This window comes from Pongo pygmaeus, chromosome 6, assembly GCF_028885625.2.
Source record: "Pongo pygmaeus isolate AG05252 chromosome 6, NHGRI_mPonPyg2-v2.0_pri, whole genome shotgun sequence".
Lineage (NCBI taxonomy): Eukaryota > Metazoa > Chordata > Mammalia > Primates > Hominidae > Pongo > Pongo pygmaeus.
The window spans coordinates 144716676-144725467 of NC_072379.2; the positions used below are offsets into that span (position 1 = coordinate 144716676).

Sequence of the window (8792 nt, forward strand, 5' to 3'; positions counted from 1 at the left end):
TTTCTTAAATTACTTTAAGACAGAATTTAGCATGTGCAATGTCCAAAATACAGTATATTCTCTCTACTCCCTTGCAAGTAAATTAATTCCCTTTTTAGTCACTGTGATACTTTATCAGAGATTAAATTTTGTATCTTTCTGTTAGTTTAGAGGCATAATTGTAGTGATCAGGTGAGAGGAAGAAGCCGTTTTATAGGATTAGCAGTGTTCCTAATAAAAAACATAGCATTTTGACAGACTTCTATGTTTTCAATAAAGGACATTTTAATTTCCAGGGGCTAATGTTATAGAGAATATTACTGCCCATTCATAGAAAACAGCAGGAACCATTGTTAACAACATGCCTACCTTTGAAGACATTGTTCGGATTTTGAGTTTACTTGGAAAGATCATGCCAGTTTTGGATGGCATTTCCAACAGGAAAAATCAATAACTCTGTTACAACCATCACTCATATACAGGTCAATTTTGAATACATTTTATTTCCTGCTGATAAATGTAATTAATTGTAAAAATAGTTTCACATTTCTCTTTATAACTAAAGGTGATGTACTGCTTAAATGATCATCAAGGCATGAATTGTCTTTTGAATATGCTAGATAGTTTTTAGAGTTTTTTTTTTTCTCAGCCAGTCTTCCTTTTTTCTGGTTTATGTTAAACTAAAGTGTTTGCATTACATAAAAAAAAATAGGTTTAGTTTTCTTCTAAGGATCAAGTGTAGGAACCAAAATGAAAGATGATCCATTCTGAATTACTTAAGAAAAGTGAAAACATTTTTTACTAACGTTATTGAAATCTGTATTTTATCGATAAGTTTTTAATTGATAAATAAAAGATTATTACAGTTCATGCAAATATTTTATATTTGTGTTAAGATAGTTGTGACAAATTCCCATTATTAACCGCTTTAGGTTTTGCTTCAACAGTTACAAGCTCAAATCTCAATCTTCTTAGGGCACTGACAAAGACTGAATGAGGCAGAAACAGTTGAGGTTTTGCTTTCCCAGGGTGAATTGCAGGCAGTGTCTGAAGGAGAAGGTGGTTGTAAAAGGGCTTGGCCATTTCCATCCAGTGTGGGGCTCCCTTAATGGCTCATATTTACTTTAGAGCTCCCCTTTGGACAAACAGACTTTAGCAGGTTTTCACCATGGTTTAGTATTTCTGCCAAATCCTGTGTCTCCTCTGTGTTACTACTCTCCAATAAATATTTTGTACTCTTAACTTCATTTCAGCATGTACTTCTTAGAGAAATCAACCTGTGTAAGGTAATTTTTAAAATATATATAGAATTATATTACAAATCAGAAAGGGAGACAAGTTAAAATTCAATAATGCTACACTTAATCTACAAAAATACATTTAGCTAAGTCATCATAGTTACACTGATTGCTATGAATCCTGCTGAGCATCTTTAAAATGCTTATCATTAGTAGTTTTTAAAATGGGAGAAAAAAGGGAATTTTTCAAGGCAAAACACGTGCATGCTGACTACACAATTTGCAATCAAACAGTGATTGTTACAATGGTGAGATAATAAGTGACCACTGTTAAATATTACCTTTAATGTTGTCAGTTGTCTTTTTGAGTAAATACTCTTTAGAAGAAAAGCAAGTTTATATCTTATTATCAGTGGAACAGTAAATAATTGTATTAGTATGTTCTAGGAATGGTTGATGAAGGAAGGAAGAAAACTTCACAAATACTTGAATTATTAAAATAACTTTCCAAAATTTTTGCTGATAGATTTGACATAACTTTTGCTCAGTGGTAACTGTAAATATGCAACTAAATTTAACTATACAAGCATGTTTAAATTTCAGTATCTTTGATTTAATCACAAAATTCTATAGACAAATCAGCATCCACTCCAACGTATTGTAATTATATACAGAATGTTAATTTGTATGATTCCTGATTTTTGCCTCTTAATATGGATGTTATCTATAGCGTGGTCTTTAAAGTCAGCATTTTCAGAGATCTTCAAATACATAAAATATGTGAGATGCACATATAGCTTTATGTACACACTGCTGCTATTGTTTGAATGTGCCTGCCAAAAAGCATGTGTTGGAAACTTAATCCCCAATGCAACAGTATTGAGAGGTGGGACTTTCAAAGGAGATCAGGTCATGAGGGCGCTTCCTTCATGAATGGATTAAAGTTGTTACTGAGGGAGTGTGTTCCTTATTTTGAGAGTGGGTTTGTCATGAAAATGAGTTCAAGTTCAATTACATTGCTCTCTCTAATGTACTTTCTTGCCCTTCTGCCTTCTGCCATGGATGACACTGAAAGAAGTCCCTTGCCAGAAGCAGTGCCCTGGACATTGGACTTCCCAGAATCCAAAACTGTAAGAAATCCACCTCTATTCTTTGTAAATTACCGAATCATAAGTATTCTGTTATAGCAACAAAAAATGGACTAAGTCATCGCTAACATAAAGCTCTTCATTAGTTTGTTTTGAAAGACTTTAAGAGAATCCCTTGTTAGATCCAGAGGTTATAGCCTACAACTATTACTGTTGTTCCCCCTTCTACCTACCTATATTTTGAGTTCTACAGCACAGTACAGAGAAGTCATCCCAGGGAGCGCTAAATACTTGGTGCTTTAATAATGTCAGAGTTGTTTGAACCAGAGCAACTCCATCTTGAATAGGGGCTGTGTAAAATGAGGCTAAGACCTACTGGGCTGCATTCCCAGATGGTTAAGGCAGTGTAAGTCACAGGATGAGATAGGAGGTTGGCACAAGAACAGGTAATAAAGACCTTGCTGATAAAACAGTTTGCAGTAAAGAAGCCAGCTAAAACTCACCCAAACCAAGATGGTGATGAGAGTGACCTCTGGTTGTCCTCACTGCTACACTCCCATCCATCACTTTGACAGTTTACAAATGGCATGGCAATGTCAGAAAATTATGCTACATGGTCTAAAAAGGGGAGGCATGAATAATCCACCTCTTGTTTAGCATATCAAGAAATAACCATAAACATGGGCAACCAGCAGCCCCCGGCTCTGCTCTGTCTATGGAGTAGTCATTCTTTTATTCCTTTACTTTCTTAATAAAGTTGCTTTCACTTTACTCTATGGACTTGCTCTGATTTCTTTCTTGCATGAGTTCCAAGAACCCTCTCTTGGAGGTCTGAATCTGGACCCCTTTCCTGTAACAATAGGATTCCAAAAAGTTTGTACTTTAAGAGCAATGATTTCTCACGGCTAAAATACTTATTTTATCTTTGCAGGCCTTTAGGATTTACAGCTCCATCTCAGTTTTTCAGCTTCTTAAATGCTCATTATAGTTTTCTACCACCTTCAAGAAGCTTCCTCCTGCAACACCAGGTAGCATTTATCTTTCTCCTAGCTAGTCTTAGAATTTATTGTTTATGATATATACTTTAGCATTTAGTTATATTCAAGTTAATACTTTTTTGCTGTATTTTTAGATTTTTCTGTAATTTTTAAAGTACTCAATGTGTTATTTTTCCTAAAAATGTTGTAACTTTTTAGAGATGAACTATGACAAATATTTATTTTGTATCCATTTTTCCCCCAAAGTATTGTAACTTCTAGCAGGGATGATCCATGAGTATGTTTAAAGTTTTGTAACTCTTTTATTAAATTGAACTGAGAGTAAATCTATTGTGGATAATGCTGTTCTTGGTGTTATCTTCAGTTAATATGGCTGAATGAATGGAGCGAGCCATTCAGAGATAGTGCATTTCAAATGTGTTTGGTTTCCATTAATAAAATTCAATATAGATATGAGACTCACTCTATTGAAAAATCTGAAGATGCAATAAAATAATAAAATAAAACATATCTATTTTATTTTATAGCTTTGGAATTTAGCCATAGCTTTATTAGGAGCTATAAAAAATTGGAGAGCATTTTCAATGTGTAGTTTTCTTTAACTAGGATATAATTTGGTTTCTTTTTCTTGATTCCTCTTCATCTCCCAAAATTACATCAGTGAAACAAATCTGATGTCCTGCATTGCCACACCAGGTTTCATCTTTCAGACTGAAGAAGCCAAGAACATTTGTGTGGGCTTAGTGAAATAAAGATGGATATAATTTGTTTGGCTGTAGCAGGTCTTTGTAGAATCTGTTTGCTGAGTGGTAAAAATCTTCAGATACTGTTCTAAGCGTTAGTAAAGAGACCAGGGGTACTAAAGAATAGTGGTACTTGTACATAGTCTCTCAATTTTATATTTAAATACTAATGATGTGTATGTATTATTTACAGTTCACATCAATATTATGTTTAATTCATTGATTTGTATTTTTGTGTAGTAGTTTATGTAGATAAACATGTAACTTAAAAAATTATTCACACTTTATGTGTGGAATTGTTTACATATTAAACAAATATTATTGAGTCCCTACTACCTGCCAAGCACTGTTCCAAACTTTTGGAATACAGTGGAAAATAAAAGAGAGAGAATAAAACTCTCTGTCTTCAGAGACTTTGATTGTTGAGTTCTTGAAAATCTAACGTTACAGACACTAGCATATAGTATTAATAGTTTTTATTAATATATAAAAATGTAAAATTGACCTGTATGAGCAATCTTGTTGCCATACTACTCAAACAGTGCTAAATGTGAATTGTTTTAATCATCACATAGACATGGCATTTAAAATCCACCTGGTAATAGTTGATGTTTTTTCTTCATGCCTACTATTTGTGGGTAACAGGTGAGTAGTACGTAAAAACACTGTAGCATTCCACTGGCATCCGCACCACATAAAAAGTACAAGATTTTCAACAGAGATGATGGATGGATAGATAGATAGATAGATAGATAGATAGATAGATAGATTCCACAATCACAGAAACATAAATATTTATATACTTATATAATCAACTGTGTGTGAATGTGTGTCTTTGTGTCCCACAAGCTGATTGTATAGGAGCACAAACTAGAAACTAGGTGACTATCTCTCTTGGGAGACACCCCACTGATCACCACACAAGTATGCTGGCCTGAGGCATAACATTTTAAGAGAGCTGTGATTGCATACCTTTAGGCAGATATGTGACAGATGCAATGGAAAAAATAGGTGGATTTATACAAATATTTCAAGAAAGTTGTCAGCTTTTCTTTTTTGCTGAGCAGCCTCAGGGAAAAATGGGAAATTACCAACTAAGATGGTGTTGTGAAAATCAACACAAAGGGAAACAAAGAGGGTCCTGCTAATCCGATAGCACACCCGTCTAAACAACTGCATTAATGAGAAAGCAAGGTGCTCAACTGGGAGAGTGGCAGTGTGTTTTGTAAGACATACCTTTCATGTTTAGATTTTCAATTAGCTATATTGCTTAGTTCTGTTTTCTAAGTCAAACAAAAATAATAGAATAATTGAGCTACCCAAAAAATCATTGTAAGGCATTTGGAGACAAGACAAGGTGATAATCCATTAGGGAGAGAAAATTTAACATTTTCTAGCTCTGCAGAAACAGTGGATAGAAGACTAATTAGCAATTTAATACATTAATCAATATCCAAGTTCATTTTATATTGTCTTAAGATCAGTTGGTATCCTGTTCTTTCTTTTCTAACATCCATAATATTTTACGTCAGCCAACACTTGGACATGAGTTTGTTAATGCAATTTTTTCATAAGCGATGGTTATTAGTAACTTGCAAACTGCAAGAACAAAAACTGTCTTGGTTTTTTAGTGTCAGACTGAGAAAAATGCTGAGTATAAAATTTCTGGATGATAAAGTAGTCTCAGGGATCTGTTGTGAGCTCTAGGGCATAATGCAATGGAAAGAGTTTAGGATTTGCTGTTAACAATTTCAGGGCTCAACAGCATATGTGCCACAGTTACTGGTTGTAGTATACTGTACAATGCTGCTTAAATGAAAATGGCTGTACATACTTCAGAATATTTTCTTTTTGTAAAAGTGAGCATTTTATTTTATTTAGGTAAACACTTACATAGAAAAGTGCACATATCATTAGCATAGAACTTGAAGAATTTTACAAATTGATTTTTCTAAAAACCAGTAACCAATTTTAGAAACAGAGTACTTACCAACATCCCAGAAGCCTTTCTTGTGATCCCTTCCAGTCTCTACCTTTTCCCAAGGTTAGCTTCTAAAAGTTTATTCACTTTTTATAATTAAAGTGAAATTTGCTCCACATAAAATCAATCACTTTAAAATGCACAATTCAGTGGCAATTAGTACATTCGCAATGTTGTACTACCACCACCTTTATCAGATGTCAAAATATTTTCATCATCCCCAGAGAAAACCTTGTATCCATGAAGTAGTCACTTCTCATTCTTCCCTCTCTCTAGTCCCTGATAACTACTGGGACTGTTTTCTCTCACTGTGGATTTATCTATTCTGGATATTTCCAAGTTGTTTTCTCTCTCTGTGGATTTATCTATTCTGGATATTTCTCTCTGTTTTCTCTCTCTGTGGATTTATCTATTCTGGATATTTCCAAGCTGTTTTCTCTCTCTGTGGATTTATCTATTCTGGGTATTTCTCTGTTTTCTCTCTCTGTGGATTTATCTATTCTGGGTATTTCTCTGTTTTCTCTCTCTGTGGATTTATCTATCCTGGATATTTCCAAGCTGTTTTCTCTCTCTGTGGATTTATCTATTCTGGGTATTTCTCTCTGTTTTCTCTCTCTGTGGATTTATCTATTCTGGATATTTCCAAGCTGTTTTCTCTCTCTGTGGATTTATCTATTCTGGGTATTTCTCTCTGTTTTCTCTCTCTGTAGATTTATCTATTCTGGATATTTCCAAGCTGTTTTATTTCTTTGTGGATTTATCTATTCTGGTTATTTCCCATGGACTCACACACTATGTGACCTTTCATGTCTATCTTCTTTCACTTAGCATGAAGCTTTTGAGGTTCATCCATGTTGCAGTATTTATCAGTGCAGCAGTCTTCCCTTTTCATATCTGAATAATATTCTATTATATATACAGTTAACTCTTGAACAACATAGGGGTTGGGGCACTGACCCCCTGTGCAGTCAGAAATCTGCATATATCTTTTGACTCCCCACCAAATTAACGACTAATGAACTACTGTTGACTGAATACCTTACTGTTAACATAAACAGATGATTAACACATACTTTGTATATTGTATGTATTATACAACTGTATTCTTACAATAAAATAAGCTAGAAAGAAGATGAGCTATTAAGGCAATCATAAGAAAGAGAAAATATATTTACTATTCATTAAATAGAAGTGGATTATTATAAAGGTCTTTATTCTCATCTTCACATTGAGTAGGTTGAGTAGGAGTAGGAAAAAGAGAGGTTGGTCTTGTTGCATGGGTGACAGAGGCAGTAGAATAGCTGCACATTAGTGGACTCTTGGAGTTCAAACGTGTTGTTCAAGGGTAGACTATATATATCTGTATGCCACATCTATTTATTTGTTGTAGTTATCTATTTATTTGTTGTTGTTATCTATTTGTTGATGGCTATTTAGGTTGCTTCCACCTTTTGGCTATTGGGTATGGTGCTGCCATGAACATTTGTGTGCAAGTATTTTTTGAATCTCTGTAACTAGTTCTTTTGGGTATATACCCATGAATAGAACTGCTGGGTCATATGGTAAATCTATATTTAACTTTTTGGAAAACTGTCAATCTATTTTTCACAGTAATTGCATTATTTTACATTTCTACCAACAATGCACAAGCGTTTAAAGTTCCTCACACTTACCGACACTTATTTTCTGTAGTTTTGTTGTTGTTATTGCTATCCTAAAGAGTATAAAGTGCTGATTTATTGTAGTTTTGATTTGCGTTTCCCTAATGACTAATGACATTGAGTGTCATTTTATTTGCTTGTTTGCCCTTTGCATATGTTTTTTGGAGAAATTTCTATTTAAGTCTTTTGTCTATTTTTAATTAAGTTGTTTGTGTATAGTTGTAAGAGTTCTTTATATATCTAGATACTAGTCTCTCATCAGATATATAGTATGAAAATATTTTCCCCATTTTGTAGGCTCTATTTTCCCTTTATTGATAATGTTCTTTAATTCACAAAATTTTTAAATTTGATGAAGTCCAATTTTTCAGTGATTTTTTTTGTTTATACTTTTGATGTCATATCAGAAAATCTTGTACCAAATCAAAGGTCATAAAAGTTTACTTGTATGTTTTCTTTTAAATGTTTTATAATTTGTTTCTATATTTAAGTTACCAGCCTATTTTGAGTTAATTTTGTATATTGTGTGTGGGCATATATCTATATTTTTTGTATATGGATATCTAGTTGTTTGTCCCATCAACATTTTTTGAAGAAACTATCTTTTCCCCATTGAATTCTCATGGCATATTTGCTACAATCTATTGGCCATTTATGTATGGGTATCTTTCTGAACTTTTAATTCTATTCCATTGATCTATACAGTACATCCATCCTTATTCAAGTACCACACTGTTTGAATTTCTGTAGCTTTGTAATAAAAATGTTGATAGTAGAAAGAATATGTCCTCTAGCTTTGTTCTTCTTGTTCAATATTTCTTTAGCTATTTGGGTCTTCTTGCAATTTCATATGAATCTGAGGATTGACTCTTTCATTTCTGCAAAGAGAAAAAGCTTATTGAGATTTTGGTTGGAATTTCAGTAACCTTGTAGGTCACTTTAAGTAGCATTGCCATCTTAATAATAAATCTTCTAACCCATAAATATATGCTGCCTTTCCACTTATTTAGATCATTAATTCTTTCCAAAGTTGTTTTGCAATTTTCAGTGTAACAGTTTTGCACATCCTTGGTCAAGTTTATTCCTAGAAATTTTGCTCTTTTG

General features: G+C 33.4%; 1 long non-coding RNA gene across 1 annotated transcript; it reads right to left on the reverse strand.

The window, feature by feature from the left end:
- Positions 1–239: 239 nt before the first annotated feature.
- LOC134739902 (uncharacterized) lies at positions 240–6318 on the reverse strand. Its single transcript, XR_010127005.1, has 3 exons — positions 6037–6318; positions 2809–2923; positions 240–1256 (listed from the first exon to the last, which is right to left on the reverse strand). It is a non-coding gene; the product is annotated as an uncharacterized LOC134739902 (long non-coding RNA).
- Positions 6319–8792: the final 2474 nt, after the last annotated feature.